Source organism: Vipera ursinii (genome assembly GCF_947247035.1).
Source record: "Vipera ursinii genome assembly, chromosome: 1".
In the NCBI taxonomy this organism is placed as follows: Eukaryota; Metazoa; Chordata; class Lepidosauria; order Squamata; family Viperidae; genus Vipera; species Vipera ursinii.
Window position 1 is genome coordinate 109,331,266 of NC_139512.1, and position 20,060 is coordinate 109,351,325.

Below are 20,060 nucleotides of genomic sequence, written 5' to 3' on the forward strand. Positions count from 1 at the left end.
TCCTTGCAGAACAACTGTTAAGTATTTATTAAAAAATGTTCTATACTGCAACACCCCCCCAACCTTTTGGGCACCAGGGACTAATTCTGTGGAGAAAGGTTTTTCTGCAGACCAAGATGGGGGTGGGGGCGCATGGTTTTGTGTGCTGCCTGCATCCCACAGATGGGGCTTCGCTTGTTTGCATGGCCTGGTTGTTGGCATGTTGTGGACTACTGTCTGTCCACGGACCAGGGCTTGGAGACCCCTGGTACACTGTACTGCCTGAGCCACTGAATGTAAGCATTTGTAATTTCAGGATCATTTTGTAAGAGCTTGCCCCACTGCTGAATTAAAATGTTATCTATCCATCTTAGTAGAAAATGGCTAGTCTCTATTTTCCATTTATATTCTCTATTTTGGCTTTTGGCCAAAGCTTTGTGCCCCAATTTCCCATACACAGGGCAGATAAGCCAAGCAATTGGAGAAGTCCTCTGGCTTTGGTGTCTTCCCACCTTCTGAATAACACAGCCTGAAGGAAATGATCTACCAGTCAGGACAATGATGGAGGAGGGGATAAGTTTCAACAGGTGGCTGACAGGCCTCTCCTTTGACCCTGTGTGGATGAAAGCAGGAAAGCATAGCTGCCAAAACTGGAAAGCGGTGTCATCAACTGAAAGAACCAGTTCCCTCAGCTGTCTGGAGGGCTGGTCTTGATAGCAGGTACTTGATACTTCCAGAACAGTGTTAAACCTATATAAAAGCAAGCTTGCTGCTAGCTTTGGAGAAAACAACTCCTCTGCTTCAGTTTCCTTTTTCTTAGGTAAAGGAAAAGGTTCCCCCGCACATGCGTGCTAGTCGTTCCCGACTCTAGGGGCCGGTGCTCATCTCCGTTTCAAAGCCGAAGAGCCAGCGCTTGTCCGAGGACGTCTCCGTGGTCATGTGGCCGGCATGACTAGATGCCAAAGGCGCACGGAACGCTGTTACCTTCCCACCGTAGTGGTCCCTATTTTTCTACTTGCATTTTTACGTGTTTTCGAACTGCTAGGTTGGCAGAAGCTGGGACGAGTAACAGGGGCTCACTCTGTTACATGGCACTCGGGATTCGACCTACCAAACTGCCGACCTTCTGTTTGACAACCTTAGTGTCCTAACCCACTGAGCCACCACGTCACTCTCCTTTTTCTTAGCCACTCAATTATCAGGTGGACTGAAGGATGCTGCTAAGAACTGATACAGCTGGCAGCTCTACCTAGCTCTTTCCATCCAGAAGGCAAAAAAAGAATGGCAGCAGGCAAAAAGGCCCAGGATCCAAGGAGAAGGATGGTGCCATCACTCCATCACATCAACCTAAAGTGCCAATAGAACCAATCTGCTCTACCCTTTATGGGCCATCTGACTGGGCCACCATCAGAACAGTGGGTGAAACATATTGGATTTTAAGCACTGCTATGCACTGCTGTCAGTTTTAGAGGAAATATCACTACAAACCTCAAATAGCTAAAGTTGACTTAAGCTTGTCCTACTCATGGGATAAGGATGAGGTGAAACCAACATCATGGACTCAGCTAAAGTAAAAAAGTTGTCAAGACATGCTCTTACTATAATTAGATGCAAGAGTGGGAAGGCACTTAATATTTTTTCTCTTTATTCTCCAGTCGTGACCCATGAGCTTTATCCAAATGATCTACAGAAAGATTAGAACTCATCATACTGGGCTAAACATATGACATATTAGGTCTAATAATATTTTGCTCTACTGGGCAGGCTCAGCAATCACATTTGAAATAGATGATTATAGTTGAATCTCTAACTCCCTCAATATTTTCATATAATAGATATTTTGAAAAAGGTATGAGAACTAAAACTAGCCCACAAGCTTGGAGAATGAACTTTCACCCTCATCCTACACCCGAGCTACAGGTATTTGCCACTATTGCAAATTAAAACTTTTTTCACTTAAACAAAGAAAGACAATCAAATACTAGCTGTAGAGAACAGTGCAGAATTTATTATGCCTGACTGTAATATGGGTAAGTCCAATTGTTTTTATATGTGAATATGGTTTATATGTGAATATTCAACTTTATGTCTACACATTGCAAAATTAAATGTACTTCTGAGGAAAATGTTAAAAGAAATTTAGGAGGAAAAAGCTGCCTTGAAGCTGCAAAGAATAGAAAGAATCTGGAGAATCTGTAGTCCTTCACCTAGAAGAAAAGTCCTCAAATGCCCTTTCTCAACTGGTAAAAACAGCAAATCAATTTGAATATATAGAATTTAATTCCTTCATATCATTAGGCCCATCCCTCTTTCCATGTTTGTGTAACTAGAAAAAGAGTTCTTGGGGAGTGACTGTGGTGCATTCCATGTTGCTAATTCTGAAGTTTGGTTAATTCTCATCCAACCACACCTCAGTCTAAACCAGTGTTTCTCCTACTGGCTGAGAAATTCTGGAAGTTGAAGTTCACATATCCTAGCCCTGCTAAGGCTGAGAGACCCTCTCTAAGGATACACCTTGGATTCCAAGGCTAATTCTGTAGCAATCAGTTAGGCACCACAATGCTCACAGTAACAGAGAAACTCCACATAAAAAAGCACGCAAAACATTTATTTAGACAAAACACCAATTAAAAGGGTGAACCTCTCGTTAACAAGAATGAAGGTATCACAAATGAAATCTCAAAAATGATGCTCGGGGAAGCGGGGGGGGGGAGAGGCAGGTGTAACACAAGCGAAGAAAGAGAAGTTTACTGTACTGCAGATGCAAACATGCATTAAAAAGGAAATTAATGCAGACAAATATTCTTGAGTTATGACCATCTTGCTGAGCACTCAAGCAATGTACTAGAGTCAGCACATTCCTGGTCTCCTAGTTTTCATGGAATGATTTTAAGCTATTCAAGCTTTATATTTACATAAAACAATTTGAGGAGCTATCCTTGCTGTACAATGTTATATTACTTGAGATACTGTAGGTACTTTAGCTAATTTGTTTAAAAAAATAAACCTGGTCGCTGTGTGAATGAAAATATTACCTTTGGTGGTAGCTTTATCTCTATCCTTGCTAAGTTTATAAATATTAATGAAAAGTTGTATGTGTTTCCTTGTAGTCATAAAGGCATTCATTTTTTTGACTGTCATCACTAATTTCCCAAATTACATGTCAAACTTCTATCAGAGAGTATAGTTACTCTACAAGGAGTATAGCAATTTCACATAGCATGTGAAATTGTAGGGTATTTTTCCTTCCAGGAAAATATTTTGTTTCTAGGACCAGGAAATGTATATTGTATACTGTGCACCGTATACTGTAATGGGAAAGCTACAACCCCTTTTCAACTGACATTTTCTGACAGATTTTTAATGATGATCTGGCAAAAAGTCACAATAGTTTGCTGTTTGAAATATAATTATATTTTGACAAACTGCTTTTTCAGAGGAAATACAAAAAAATAATAGTCTATTTTGCTTTATCAAACAGCATTGTCAGGAAAACAATCACATAAAAGCCCTTGGAATCTTCTCTTTTGGAGGGCTTTTTTCTCTAGACTGTTGTAAAATTGTGATTGATCATTTGCAAAACCATTTGCCTGGAAGTGGGTTCTAAGTTAGGGAAGAAAAGGGAAGGGTAACAAGATTTGTCCCGACTCCAGAGCAAAAGATACAACTTGCTTTTATTCTGTTCACACACTCTCTTTCATCACTAGCCAATTTCTCCTTTCTTAGCTTTCTTCTACCTGTACAAATTAATGGAGGGGAGGGGGTTCACCTGCAACATTATTTCCCAAGCTGGTATCTTCCAAATGATTTGATTTGAACTTACAGTACAGTGCTTAACATCTCTGGGCAATGTGGATCTGCTGACTGAGGGCGATAGAAATTGTTGTGTAGATCCTGGATGAAGATTGGTCTGAGCAATTCATAATGCAGCATCAAATTTCTGTCATAATAGTTGAAACCATAATAGCAAATCACACTTTTTAAAAAAAGTTTTTACAAGATTGCTCGGTAGTCTCTTCCAGATTTATTGAAGAAACTCCAACAATGCTTGGAGCACCAGACTTTTATCACTGTGTCATCTTCCTGTCTCCTGAATGCAAAGCCCCTGAATTTTACTTGTTTCAAAGTACATCTTTCTTTTTAAAAAAATGGCTTAGTTACATTAATTGAGACAACTGATACCACAGTGGCATAAAATTAGAGTATAGCAGGCTTCTCAGTGGAAAAGCTTTTATTGCTGTAAATCTGCTTTAAAGTTGAATTTGCTACACATTTTTTTAAAAAGTTCCAAAACTGTTAAATAGAATATTTATTGCTTTTGTCCCGAAAGTAGACATTTATTTTAGATATTGGACACAAAATGATCTCCTGGTCTTTCCAGCAAAAAATAGCTCTGTTTATCACAAGTTTTCATTTCCACAACAGAAATTAATGCAAAGGTGTACAACTTCTATCAGCCTCAAGAGTACCTTCTGTGCCATCCTAACAGCTGTACGCCAAAAGTGATAATGTTCTTACCATACAGCATAAAACATTATTTGTGGCACAGTGTGATGCAGGGACCTTCCCAACTATGCTTTATTCAGCAAACTACGATTAAAAACAATGATTTATTGGGACATGCAAACCAGGTTATCAACAAGCAATGGGAAAAAATATTTGACATACAGTTCAGTACATCTAAAATTCGTAAGATACATGTTTATGAGGCAATGCTTTTTTCCTTCCTTTTTTTTCATAAAATAACCTGAAAAAGGGAATTTAATCAAAAAGTAAAAAGTAGAGGAAAATTTTCATGTGCAATAGAAAAATATTTTAAACTACAGCATTTTGGAAATCAATATATGTTCAAAGTATATTTAAAGAGAGACGTCATATTATATGGTAATGCAACCAGCAAAATGAAATCTTTCAGTTTAATAATAATATACACTCAGTGCCAAACTAGGCTAAGTATAGCTTTACCCATTCTTTCCTAATATGAAGAAAGTATGTCCACAATTCTTTGCAAAAGCCACATTGACTGGGAAACTCCAGGAAGTGAAGTCTACACCTTTGAGGATATCCATGTTAGGGAAAGCTACTGTTACACAACCCACATTCCTAGTCTGGTCATTTGAAGAAGGATTTTTCAAAATCAGGCTGAGCTTTTTAAATCTTTTGCCCCCAGAGGTTTTCCTCTTCTTCATGCATTTTAATGGACACTCTTTAAAAAAGGAAGCACAAAACATTCACATATCACTTGCCAAAGCAAAACAGAAATATGATAACCCTTGTTCTAAGCCATAACCAGAGAAAAACCTAGGAGCTCATGCAAAGGAAGAGTGAGGCCTGGGAAGTCTTTTTTAAAAAAATATATGAAACATGCAGTCAGGCTGGAATAACCCACCCAGAGAAGTCACAGAAACATCTAATGACTATTAAACATTGTTTTTTTTTAAAGAAGGGTGTAGTTGTACCTAGCCTCACTTCCTTGCTTCCCCACCCACAGCCTTTGGTGGTACTGTGCAGCTCCTGGAAAAGAAAAGAAAAATGGCATGGTGTGTAAATTTCCGGTCTTTTAAACTGAAGAGACAGAGATTGTGTGGGAAACAATGAACTTATGTGTGTCTAGTAGCCTAAATATAAATAAACACTGCCAAATTTGCAAGAGTGAAAAAGTAGAAAACTGCCTCTCTCTCTCTCTCTCTTTTTTTTTTTTGCTATAATCAAGGCCATCGATATCCTTCAGAAATGTAGGATTGTCCCGCGGAACCTTGTTGAACCTTTAAAAATATATAATTTTTAATCTGTCAGCAAAGTATTAAATAAATGACAAGCATAATTATGTATAATCACACATATATTACAATTATATTTCAGTTTCATTTAATGTAAATCGAATCAAGTTTCATTTATGAGGTACAGTCCACAGCATACTTCTCAAAGGTCAAGCGTCTAGAAAAAAGATTCGTTCCTCTCATTAAGTTGAATCATATTTTTTTAATCCAGAAACAGAAGCAGCGTGTATTCCTGTAAGGACTTTTTCATCTACAAAGAGATCTTTCTTTTCTCCTTAAGATCCCTTCTGTAAGGTAAACTGCCCCTGTTAAAATGAAAACTGTTTGTGGAAATCACGCAAAAACTAGGAGCCATGTTATTATCTGTTCCTAACAAATATTTTACCTTTCATCAAAGACATGAGCCTTGGTGGAGCAGTGGGCTAATGCCTCCTTAAGTAACACCAGCTGACTGCAATTATTGCAGGTTCGCATCCCACCAGGCTCAAGGTTGACTCAGCCTTCCATCCTTCCGAGGTAGGTAAAATGAGGACCCAGATTGTTGGGGGCAATTAAGCTGACTTTGTAATAATGCCGCTTGGGGTGTGTGTGTGAAAGCCCTAATAAGTAGGCATATACATAGAATGAAGGCTACTGCTAAGCTTGTAACCCGCCCTGAGTCTTCGGAGAAGGGCGGGATATAAATGGAATTAAAATAAAATAAATAAATAAATTAGTCAGATTTAACTAAGTCAATTATAATGAAGAACATGTGAGGAATTCCTTCCGCTCATTTGGGTTGATAAAAACATTCGGTATTGTGAGAATTTCTGGTTGGTCTCACTGAATAGTTGCCCAGGATCAGGAATTCACTATCAAGGGCCAATCGTGATATATTCATTTCCCATAGATAAACTGGTAACACTAAAACAACAAGAAAAAACCCTACTCAAAACTAAGTACAGGCGGGGGATAGGTCTGTGATGCAAAACATAGGAACATCTTCTGAATCTGCAATATTCTACTCATTCCACAGAAGACAAACTCGAAAACATAGACACAAGAGATGGCAGTCTAAGCCAGGGCTTTTCAACCAGTGGTATGGGTACCACCTGTGGTACATTGGCACCTGGCAGGTGGGACGCGACCATCCTAGAAAAGTGGTAGCAGGGGAGGGGAATGAGCTGAACCGGTGGCAGCACCGCACAAGCCTGAGCGAGAGATGGCTGGAGCTGCAGGGCTGTCAGGGCTCAGAGAAAGCGCCAGGATCAGCGCTTCATCAGGGCTGTCAGGGCTCAGTGGAAGCGCCAGGATCAGCGCCAGGCTCCAGCTGGAGCTCGGCGCTGATCCTGGTGCTTCTGTTGAGCCCAGAAGAAGCGCCGATCAGCTGGAATGTTGCAGCATCTCCAGGGTCTTGTGATTTACATTCAGATGTTTGGCAACTGATTCATATTTATGACGGTCACAGTGTCCCAGGGTCATGTGAAGTGACCAAAACCTGCTGCAACCACCCAGCAGACAGGGGGAATAAAAACCACAGTCCTGCTTGGCTGTAGCTTGGGGGGCACTTTTTTCAGTGCCACTGTAACTTCGAACAGTCACTAAGCGAACTGTTGTAAGTCGAGGACTACCTGTACTTTATCACTTTTTTCCTTTTTTTTTTTGGGTCATCAAGTTTTTGACACCTTGCTAGGCGACTGGTGGTACTTGGATGTTGCCATATCCTAAAAGTGTTACAATGGGTGAAAAGGTTGAAAAGCCCTGGTCTAAGCCCCAAAACGTCACTATATGTTAAAAATGCCCATCTCCCAGAAGGCAAGCTGGTGGTGCTCAAAGAAGCACATAAGTTCAGGAGAAACAACTTATCCATAGCAAAAGCAAGCAAGCAAAAATCCGTAGCCATCTTTTTACCAGACCTTTTTCCCAGTATCTAGTGTCCATCAAATTAGAATAAAGACGCTAACATACATATCCTCAAAGGCAAGTGCAAACATTCTCAAAGACAAGCTTGTTACTGTAGTTTACGCCTCGGAAAATAATATTCTCTTCCGTTTCTTCTCCATCCTCACTCCTTGCTTGCTAGGCCTTCAGTTTATGTTTATTTTTTTTATTTTTCCATCAGGCTGAATAGTCTTTAACATGAAGCCCTGCAGCCAGTCATAAATTTTATTTTTTGTAAACTAGTCTGCTGCTTATGCAGGGCATACAGAGATTTTAGGAAACTAAAATCAGTTTGAAAGCTGCACTTTTTCTTTTACAATGCTGGCCTCCCTCTTTCAAAAGAAAGCCGTTGCACATTACATAATCTGGCAAAGCCTAATTTTATTACACTAATGGCTCAAAGATGTAAGCATTAGTTATTTATATTTATACTAATAGCTGTGTATTTAATATCCAATTAACAATTATAATATTAATGTCCCTTTCATAGACATTCAGTTTATGGAGGATTTTCAAGCCACTGATGGAGAGAGAAAGGAAGCAGAGTCGTTCATTATTCTTTTGTTTACATTTTCTCCCTAAATTTAAGAACATTTTTTTTCACAGGACTAAAGTGTCTGCAAAGAGAGAAAACATTATTAAATGTGATGTGGTTCCCCTTGGCGGGGAGATTCAGCAAAAGGAATTGTATTTATAAGACATTCCCACAGGAAAAGAAAGATGGCGAGCCACTGCATTCATAGATGGGGAACAATGGTCCATTTATGACTTGTGGACTTCAACATGGCTGACTCAGGAATTCTGGGAGTTGAAGTCCACAAATCATAAAAGGGCCATAGTTCCCCAACTGTGCTCTAGACCACGGTTGTCAAACTCGCTGTCTCACATGACATGTCATGATTTTTTTCCCGCATTGTCAGAGCTGGGATGGGTGCAGCCTCCGCATGATAAAACCGGCCCGCAGGCTGGCAGTTTGACATCCCTGCTCTAGACCATACCTTTGCCTTATCAGGGAACTCAACCGCATCAGGTGCTCTATGCCACAGTTCTTTACAGAGGATCCTAATTTTAATCTCTGACCTCTCCAGGTAATACTGACAAAACATTTGCCTAAAGAGCAGTTGCCAATCAAAACCAGCAGAACGGAACTAGGTGGTCCAATGCTTTTAGCTTGGTATATAAAAGGTGAAGTCTGTTTCTAAGTTAACATCTGGTGGCTAGATAGACACACCCATCAGTGTGACGCGCCAGAAACCAAGAGACAGGATACAATTCAGAAAGCACTGTGAGTTTATTCTATTCAACCTATACACAAAAATCTGATTTACTGATGGTCAAGGCAAATTGATGGTAGGTAAAAGTCAACAGACTTCAAGTGGGGCTGGCTTTGGTATCTTGAGAGTGTAGGTACTCCAGACTCCATATGCATTTATACTCTCCCTCAGGTTCAGCCTGGTCCTCTCCTATAATTGGTTTTCTATTACACAGTACCTGAAGATCTGAATTTCAGGAACATGGGTTCAGGTTTGGGTTTAATGCCAAAATAAACAAGTTAGTCTTCCGAACTCTAAAGAGAGTGGGTGCTTTTGGGAGATGAGATGTGAAAATACAATTTAAAAAGACATTCAATTTCTTATATTTTAAAATCCTAAAAACTAAAAGTTACATATTTTAGAAGTTATCAAAATATTTTACTTATTATCTTCACAATAACAATTAAAATGGAATGTAAGACACCAAACATTAAGCAGCAATACTTACAAATTCTGTCCTTAAGTCAAACAAATATTTAATTGCCCTGAATCTCTAGGCTAGGGGTGTCAAACTGCCAGCCCATGGGCTGGACGCATCACGACAAAACTCTGCCCACCCCATTGCCGGCAATGGGGAAAAAGCTCCGATACGTCATGTGACGTCGCTAGTTTGACATGCCTGTTCTAGTCTTTCAATTTCAACTGGTGGGAATTGAATTTCACTGTAGTTACATAATGATAACCAGATGTCCTGGCCAAGTAAAAACAATCCATGGGTGGAGACTTGGATTGCACAGCAGGATCACCTCTGGACTACCATAATGTCACAAGTTAAAACATCAGAATGCAGAAGCCTTTAGGCAGTTTGTTTGGGTTTTGTGAAATTGTATATCATGAGCCAACAAACTAGATTCCTCCTATATGTGCCAAGCTAATCCCCTACAGCAAGGTTGTCACTTGTTAGGTTTTAACAGCTACTGCTTGATAAGAGCTCAATATTATGATCTGCTCAATAAGAGCTCAATATTACAATCTGCCCCAAATTCTGAATAGGAACAACACTGTGCAAACGAGATGGTGAAGCCAGAGATACACACGGTAACAGCCTTGCAGAATTTGCAGATGCATTTCTCAACTATTCTCTTTATGATGTTACTTCAACAATTATTTTTATCACATTTAATTTCTTCACAACCTGCTTCAGTTGGAAAACTGGAATCCTGTGGAATTATGGATTTCAACAGGTCCAGTCGGCACAGCCTATGGAGAGGACTCCTGAGAACTGAAATTCAATGTCATCTGGGTCTGTACTGGCAGATCATAGCTTTCTCATCCTTGAACTAAAGTTTTTAATTAAGAAGCAAATGTGGCTTGGTCTCCCTCTTCTGATGTTGAGAACACGAAGTGAAAATAATTGTATTCCCAGGGCAATTACAATTAAAATTCTATTCATAGGACAATTGCAGTTCCCACTAGGGGAAAATATAGGTATCACTAAGCATGACCATCATTCTTCAGAACATTGTTATAGGACCCAGCTGTGTTATCAGACTGCTTGTTTTTGAATAGCAGACAGAATTACAAGGAAAATATAAATGTAAATCATTCATATAACAAACGGTCGCATCAAATGAATATACAGATCATCCTCACGAATATACAGATTCCTTCCAAGTAATCTTTTTAGTAACAATACGAACGTGGTTTGCCACTTTCAGGATGTATTTTTGACTTCCAAACTAGTCTAATTAGTAACTTCAGGGATAAATATAGCTCTGGAATTTTTGACGAGCTGTCCCTGAAATACTAACAGTTGCTTACCTTTTTCAGAAAATCTCTTGACAGCTAGCACCCCCAAACTTTTAGAGTACTAAATGGGAGAACAATGAACTAGTTACCATGCTTCTTAGTTTCTACAGATTATTGAGCTTGGCATCAAGAGCAAGAGAAAAATGCTAATGATTATTTGCCAGGTATGTTATGTGATTTCTACTTAGCAGTCGGTGAAAAGTGCCTTCATCTCCAAACTGAACACTAGAACTTATTTCATAGGCCAGGGGTGTCAAACTCAATTTCACTGAGGGCCGCATCAGCATTGCGGTTGCCCTCAGGGGGCCGGGTGGGTGTGGCCAGGGTGGGCGTGGCCTAATGGGTGGGCATGGCTAGAGTGCGTATGGCCTACTGGGTGGGCGTGGCCAACTCTACATCCTTCGCATCAAGGGTGCCTATGGGGGCCTGGGCAGGAGTGGGACAGATCTGAGGGTCTCTGGCAGAAGGAGGGTCTCTGGGCCAGGGCCAAGGCAGTGGGGGCCGTTCCCTCACTGTTTCCAGGATGGCTTCGCGGGCCACATGAAACCACTTCATGGGCCGCATCCGGCCCCCGGGCCTTGTGTTTGACATGTCTGTCATAGGCAATGAAATGATAATAATATTCTGATTTGATTTCACAGGTAAGCATTGTATAAATCTAGAAGGCATTTCCCTTAAGATGTGTTTGCTCTATTGAATTTCCATGAATAATGCTCCTAAAATTAATCTTGTCTAATTACTGCAGAAAACTGGCAACGTTTGATTTTTCAGTCTTTACATATTTTTGCATAGCAAGCGTCAATTTGGCTAATGCCAGCCAAACCGATCATCACAAACACCCTAATCCTTTGTTTTTGATCAGTGTGGCCCTTATATTAAGATGATGAGCAAGAAGGGAAGTATGTCTGGTACATCCCATTCTCACTCTCTCTGGATGTGATGCTTAATCCTGTACAAAGGCCACTTTCTCATGGGCTTCATTACGGTAAATTCTGACTGCAATCCTATATTCCAATCTCTACCTACCTGGGAGAAGGCCTACAACATTGTAGTCAATATGAAGTACTGTTTGCCCAAGGGATAAGAATCATTTCAGATCAGAAATACACGAAAGAAATAGAATAGGGAAAGACAACTGTCCTCTCCTAAATATATTAGTCAAAGCATGCATGTACCGTAAAAACAAATGATTCAGTGTTATTATATAAAAGGCCATATTTTATAATTAACTCTATAGAGAAAAATGCGTTCATAACGGATACCAGAAGGATTATGATCAATTCTGCAGACATGTAGCATTTTGCACTTCAGGAACAGAATTTGTGAATTGCTGTCCTCGAGGTCCATCTAACCCTGATTCAACTTGAGGCATAAAAACAAGTCCCAGGGTCTACAAAACCCCTCCCCCCACAGCTTTCCCCCCAAACACTAAATGTGTTGGAGAGCATCATAGGAGTGGTTAATTTCACATCTGCAGGAGTCTGGGTGGGAAAAGGGGTGGAAAGGTGAACTTAGGCAATCTTGAACAGATATACAGTATGTCTCTTGTCCTCCTTTTCTTTCATACTCTGCTACTTTGATACATTTGAATCAGCACATGTTTGAAATGGAACTTTAACAAATGGAATTTAACCAATTCCAAAGGTTAAAAGTGAATGTTTAATGGAATCTCAACAAATGAGATATTTGTTTCTAGACAGATCAGTTCAGCTTCTGTGTAAGTAGTGATAAGAGTACATTTAGTGGTAATGCAACACATTTAGAGATTGTGAGAATAAAAAATTCCAGCCATTTAGTTTTTTGGAATGGAACTGACCTACTGTACATCTTCGTTAGCTGCTTTACCTCTTCAATCCTCACTAGCTCAAGGTTGACTCAGCCTTCCATCTTTCTGAGGTCGGTAAAATGAGACTCAGATTGTTGGGGGGGCAATATGCTGACTCTATAAACCACTTAAAGAGGGCTGTAAAGCACTATGAAGTCTAATTGTTACTGCTATTGCTATTCTAACATCTCATTCAACTCACAAATGCTTCATTTTATATATGTACTACCACTCTTAGGGAGGCGGTGGCTGAGTGGGTTAGGACGCTGAGCTTGTCGATCAGAAGGTCAGCAGTTTGGCGGGTCGAATCCTGAGTGCTGTGTAACAGAGTGAGCGCCTGTTACTCGTCCCAGCTTCTGCCAACCTAGCAGTTCGAAAGCACGTAAAAATGCAAGTAGAAAAATAGGGACCACTACGGTGGGAAGGTAACAGTGTTCCATGCGCCTTTGGCGTTCAGTCATGCCGCCCACATGACCATGGAGACTTCCTCGGACAAGCGCTGGCTCTTCGGCTTTGAAACGGAGATGAGCACCGGCCCCTAGAGTCGGAAACGACTAGCACGCATGTGCGAGGGAACCTTTACCTTTACCTTTTATCCACAATTACTAAGACAAAATCTGCTGTAACTCCAGACTTCCACTTTTGAGGAAAATCATGGGAGAAATTATTTGATTTTTAACTTCCCAGAGTCAAGCTGAGACTGCTGAAGTTTTAGCTAGCAATACCTAATTGCATCAGCTCATAGGAAACCTTTATGGCTGCCTGAGTCAAAGCAGCATAAGAAGAGTTCTGAGACTGAGCATAAATAATTACAGGATGGGTGGAGTGACCAAGGCAGACTCCAAAAATGCAAGAAAACTATCATTTGGAAGAATGTGTGACATACATCATTAATTTTGGTGGCAGCAGAGAACAGATGATAGCTTTTTTAAAGAAATATGCACCATTCAGTTTTCTAAATTCATCCAAATTTATACAACCCAGTCCGATGTGACAATGTGAAGTGCACAAGGTTTTCCTTTTCTGATTTTCTCAACAGTAGAGTGTCATCATATTGTGTCTGGCAGGTATGTGTTCAAGAAAAATCCAAAAAATTGACAAACAGTCATAGCTTCATGTTTAAATCCAGAATAAATCAGGGTTTTCTCTAGATACGGTTTGTGGCATATGCCATTATGTTTAGGCTCACATACTTGCCTAACCATAAAACTGATCGAAACAACACTGAATTTTATGACTAGACATAAACATTATACAATGTTGCAATATGTTTAATTATGAGTTATTAGCAGGTTGTAGAAACTCGGCACCATGACTTAACTGTTACAATTTATGCCTTAACATATTATACTATCTATACACTATGGGTTTATTCAGTAATACTTAATTCATGACTTTAATGCAATATATGACTCCAATTAATGAAATTTCTTTAAATAGAGGAGTGCACTATAAAAATCTGTTTGGAAGCAAAACATTTGGGATGTTCTATCTTCTATGCTTGAATAATACATAGATCGCTATGCATAATTAGAGTGTAAATTTCATGACTTTTCTTATCCAAAAGGCTTCCCTTGTGATAATTATGCTAGGTAGAAAGCTGCCAGGAAATTACATAATTCAGGCTTGTAGTAACATGATTCATTGTAATTAATTTACCTTAGTGCAAATGAGCCCACTCATTTTGGGCACGGAGCCCTTGGCATGACACAAGCACTCCACTCTATGTCCACAAGACAGATCCCCAAGGCACAAGAATCCACTAAGTTAATGAGTGATACTCTTGATCATTTCTTTTTCACTATCTTCAACCAGAGTTTTGATACACAGTGCCAATAGCCTTTATGTTTACATACTGTAAATGGCAATGGAAGTAACAATTAATCTCAGTAAGCCAACAAAACACAGAGATTGCAAGAATTACAGTATTCCTTGCTTAAAACTTCTATCTGACATAAAGCAAGATATGCTTGCATTACAAAACCAACAAGTTCCAATTTCTGCATGACAACTCCTGTATAGGTAGGTCCTTTGTGTGAATTGCATTCTTAACATCTTCAAAATATCCTTCAGTCATCTCTGTGATTCATTCTTTACACAGGACAAGGACTTAGTGCAGACAACCAGCTTTTCCTGTTCGGCTGATTGATCTTTGTATAGGCTGTGTGTCACATGCTATAAAAATTTAGGAGGCTTGCCTTCTCTTGTCGCCCTGGCAACTGACCTCAGCTATCAAGAACTCTCCAGTTATGCCAATAGGTGGCCTTTGATCTCAAAGTCAGGCTATCATCTTGCCATCCTGCACAGAACTTGAGTAAATGTGAATATGAGCTCAAGGGGCAGTCTTCCCCACCCTGGTACCTTCCAGTTGACTTAACTACAACTCCTATCAGCTCTGACTGAATGCCTGGGCATTTTACAGCCACCTAGGCCACATCCAGCTCTTTGGCTGTCCCTGTCTGGCCTGCGTGGGGTCAATCAGAAATTAGAAACCAATGTAAATAAGAGGTAGCATGTATTCTTATCAGTAGCAGCTAATCAAAACCATACAATGCTTTTTATAGAGTGATAAAATTAATATTGAGTAGAATTATGTTCAGACAATTGGTCAGGCCCTCCAGAACAGTCCGTTTATTATGTGGCCCCTTGTGAAAATTAATTACCCACCCCTGCCATTGCTCAACCGTCCTCACTCTGAGGGGAGTGTTCATTTTTGAATATTTATCTGTAACAGCTTCACACAGTAAGAAAAAAGGCCTGCAACAGAATAAAAGAGCTTGTTGTGATCAGAGTGACCTGCCTTGTATAAAACAATAAGCCGTAAACCATGGTTTACATGCCACAATTACAGGTTTCTCACAGTTACTAAGCCCATCAAATAAAATGCATTAGGGTTAGGACTTGATAAGGGTTTGAGAAGCTCCAGACACTGAAAAACATTTCAAACTGAGTTACTATAGCTTTCTTTTTGTTCAATTTCAAGTATAGGATTTGATGCTAGTCTAATATTATTAGGACTTGTATGATCAACACCAAACCCATAATTATTGCTTTCCCAGTCTTTGAAGACTTTATTATTCTTTGCAAGTTTATTGCCTTAAAAATTGGATCAGAACTTAAGTTTTGATAGGGGCTCTGTTGTCCCTGCAGCACAGGAATATCTAATGATCCAGCCAAGAAAGAAGTACAGTTATTCTACTTTCTCAATAGCTATTAATCAACTAACCTGTCTGAAGCCTGTCACTCACAATGCACCTTGTCACTCATCTCTATTTAACTAGAGAAACTGTTAGACCAGAGAAGGCTGACTTGGGCAGTATGTCTCTGATCCATTGGCTTGCCTTGTCTTCTTTCTAAACTATGAATGTTATTTTAATGATCTGGCTTGGCCAATCCACTCCTTTTATTCACCCAGCAAGGAAGAATTCCACCCTGAATAAGATAAATTTGCCAATTGACCATGTCTTCTCCTGAACAGGCCAATAATGGAGATTTAATATATAGAAAGCTATTATCAAAATTTTCATGACACAGAGCTCAAGCATTGATATCTACCAAATGCAGCCCTGCAATAGGTTAAAGCTCAAGTCCAAAGATAGGAATTCCTGCAAATACATGGTCTTTGTTTACTGCTTCCAATTGCAGCTTCCCATTGGGGACAATGTAAAAAACCCATGCAATCTTTTAGAACCAGACTCATGTTTGGCAGAATTATCAAAATTTAGTTTGTCTCAGAGACAATTCTGAGAGCACTAACGCCCCCCACGTTCAACTTTGAGCTACAAATATTATCTTCTTTTGGTACAAATTTAGATCCCTAACTTCTATATGAGAACCAGTTTGGTGTGGTGGTTACGGCAACAGTGTAGAAATCAGAAGACCATGAGTTCTTGTCCTAATTTGGTTATGAAGCCAGTTGAGTGGCATTGGGCCTGTCACTCTTTCTCAGCCCAGGGGCAATGGTAAACCACTTCCAAAAAAGGCTTGTCAAGAACTGTAGGGACTAACTCAGGCAATTGTTAGGAGTTAAAAACTGATGGGAAGGCAGAGACACAGTCCACAAATCCTTCTCTATAGCTCCAGACCAGGAAATTCAGCAAATGATGGTCAGATTGTCAAAACAAAGGGACAAGTTCACTGAAATCCAAACGTTTGGCTTCATTGCTCATGTAGCCGTGAGACTGAACAGAATCAGAAGCTGAAAGTTCAAAGAATATACTTCCCTTCCTACTTTTTCTTTTCACCGTGTGCTACTCCCCATCTACCTCAATCCTTTTATTTCTTTTGGTTTCCAGGTTTCTCATGAACAATTTAATTCAGACATGTCACACTCGCAACGTCATGTGCCATTGCGCAATGTATCGGCACTGTTTTGCCATTGCCGGCAATGGGGTGGGCGTGGCTTCTGCCTGATGCGTCCGGCCCAGGGGGCGGCACTTTGACACCCTTGATTTAATTGGAGCAATTTTACTCTTTGTAAAAGCCACTGGGCTTTGTTGTGACTCAGGGCCAGCCTGTGGGTCCGACAGCCGGGTCCGATGTATCGGATGACTCAGATGAGGGGGAGGAGGGAAACGAACCGGCTGATGATGGTTTGGAGGCTTTGCAGAGTCCTCAGCCGGGGACCTCTTCTCAGCTGCGTGAGCCCGAGAGTGCGGAGGAAGATGACCCACAGCTGGCCCTGTTTAAGGACGCCCGACGCAGGAGGCAGTCGAGCAGGAACAAACAAAGAAAGGCTGTGGGACTCCTCGGGAGGAGGCACAGGGAGACCACGCCCTGAGCTCTCTATAAAAGGAGTGTTTGGGGAGGGGCTGGTTGCTGAAAGCAACTTTTCCGCTTGAGAAGACAAGCTCTAGTGTTTTTGTTAACTGCGTAATTAAATCTTGGCAGATGCCTTTTAGCCTTGGACGCTCTCCAGTCTCTTCTTTCTGAATAGGGGTTTGCCTTACTATAAGGCCAGAAGAGGGCTGGTTCAGAACAGGCTTAGTTTAATTGAACCAGACCAGACCAAGTTCACAAATATACACTAAACCAAAATATGATTTGCTTGACTTGGGCTTGATTTGCATAAACTCAACTATTATGGGTTGTAAACCAGGATTGTGGTTTAGCACATGTGAGACCAGCCAACTGTGGCTTACACTGCAAACTAAAGTATATATCAGAAACCTATCCAACTTGGACAGAAAATATTGACAACCTCAAATGCTCAGTAGAACTGCTTTCCTCTGTTTGGGCTCTGACAAGTTTTTCTGGTTTGGCAAATGTTCTCCAGAAGAGAAGCTGCTGGACGCCCCAGAAGTCTTATACATGTTATGGCTTGTGGTAGTAAGAGAGCTGTTCATAACATGATTCTACTGTATTTGTTTCTGTTGTAGGAACAACATTCCTTTTTCAACCTAATAATAATAACTCGGATAAAGTCTGAAGCCCTGATGCATTTCAAATAAACACTGCAAACCCAGTGATAAGATAGCACCAGTTGCTATTGGTTCTATAGCTTTGCCACAATTGTGTTTATTGTGCTTGTCTCTGGGCAAATATCTCAGGGCACCAATAAAGCAGCCGGCACTGGTGATACCCAATCAAGTTTTACAGCCGTAAATATAAATTACATATGCTACAAAGGGGGCAAGGAGAAGGGCCAGCAAACTATCCATCTTCTTATTATATCATTTCCGGTCCATTTAAATCTTGTTTCAAACCTGCAACCACTATCCTATTCTGTGCTGGTTATGATTTGAACAGTATCTGAAAGGAGTCCAAAGGGTGCTTATTGTTTTACAACAGGGGTGTCAAACTCAATTTCACTGAGGGCCGCATCAGCATTGCGGTTGCCCTCAGGGGGCCGGGTGGGTGTGGCCAGGGTGGGCATGGCCTAATGGGTGGGCATGGCTAGAGTGCGTATGGCCTACTGGGTGGGCGTGGCCAGCTCTACATCCTTCGCATCAAGGGTGCCTATGGGGGCCTGGGCAGGAGTGGGACAGATCTGAGGGTCTCTGGCAGAAGGAGGGTCTCTGGGCCAGGGCCAAGGCAGTGGGGGCCGTTCCCTCACTGTTTCCAGGATGGCTTCGCGGGCCACATGAAACCACTTCATGGGCCGCATCCGGCCCCCGGGCCTTGTGTTTGACATGTCTGTTTTACAATAATGTCCAGGCACTAGACATAATATATATGTCGATTTTAGTTAGTGCTAGTGTTTTCTTTTTTCATCACTTTTTCTGCCTTTCTTCTTATTGCAGAATATCCACCAAAGAAGTGGTGGTGGTGGGGAATTATTTATTACTGAATAAGCCACTGTTGGCAAGATTCACACAGCTCTCCAAAATCAAAAGAGCAGAATTATGGCTTGGTGCTAAGGACCAATGTGTCCCATTTCTTTGTAGGTGTGGGTAAAAGTATGTGCAGTTTATCCCTGGAAAAGTAGACGTTTTCCATCTTTTCATCAGTGCTAACTACTTTTTATCTCAGGGTCAGAAAAAATGAGGCCACCAACGCTCGTTGACCTGACGTGGTTATAGATCAGACATTTTCAGGACAATTTAAGAGTACTTATAGTGATTGTTAACCCTGTTTGAAAATAAGCTTAGCTTTAGGCCTGTTGCTCCATGTTGTGATCAGAGTTACAGATATATAATATCACAAAAATGGGTGGATTGACCACTGAAGGGGAAGAAAGGTAAAGTGAAGGAAACAATATTGCTCACATAGTTTTGTCTGCTCATTTGGTGAGCAGCCCTGAGAAGCACTATCAGCAATGTAGTTGGATCCCTGATAGTTTACTGTAAGTTCACTGCTAGATTGCAAGCTTGCACTGCTCTGAATGATGGACTAGGAGCCTTCTGTTGGGAGTACTGTAAGAATACCAAGCCATAGCAAGACATCATAATTCCACTTCTGCAGCAAGATGGAGACATATCAAAACATGCAAATATCACAGAACAGATTGGCAAGTATATAACAACAGACAGGCAGTGGCATTACTCATTCCATATGAATTCACTGAAATTCCATTCTCCAGAAGTATTTTAATATGTTGCTGTCATAAACCACAAATGTACTTGAAGTTTTCTTAAAACTGCAACTCAGAGTCATAGCATTGAAGTAGTAATGCCATTTCAAAAAAATTATATAGATATCAAAACTGTAAAACAAAACTGAATAAGAGCTCACCTTTATAAATATCCATGAATAATTATTTGAAATATTAATCAGTATTTGTGATTTATTAGTACTTATTGCTTTTTAAAAATAATTTATTATTTTGTTAGGCTATGAACAAATCTCTGTTTATTGTCTGCCTGCCTGCCTAAATATTTATTTCCTATAGAGGTACTGCCTGTAGAAAATGTTGTTCAATTCCTATCTCTGCTGGACCTTAACAGGCCAAGTTTCTGCTACATGGATGTATTTTTTTCTAATTTTAGGTACCGTACTATTAAATGTTATGTAACTTCATATATTATCGCATTCTGTATAAAATTTAAATGTATC

The 20,060-nt window shown here is 40.3% G+C and overlaps 1 protein-coding gene across 2 annotated transcripts in view; it reads right to left on the minus strand.

Annotated features, from left to right (window-relative positions):
* Nucleotides 1-20,060, minus strand: part of EPS8L2 (EPS8 signaling adaptor L2) — a 93,591-nt gene that overhangs the window by 71,016 nt on the left and 2,515 nt on the right. The window contains exon 2 of one of the 2 annotated variants that reach the window (XM_083350651.1): nt 5,439-5,493. The exons of the other annotated variant lie outside the window; for it this stretch is intronic. The gene's annotated coding sequence lies outside the window, so the exon portion shown is untranslated. The remainder of the gene's footprint in view (nt 1-5,438; nt 5,494-20,060) is intronic. 2 annotated transcript variants of the gene reach the window in all.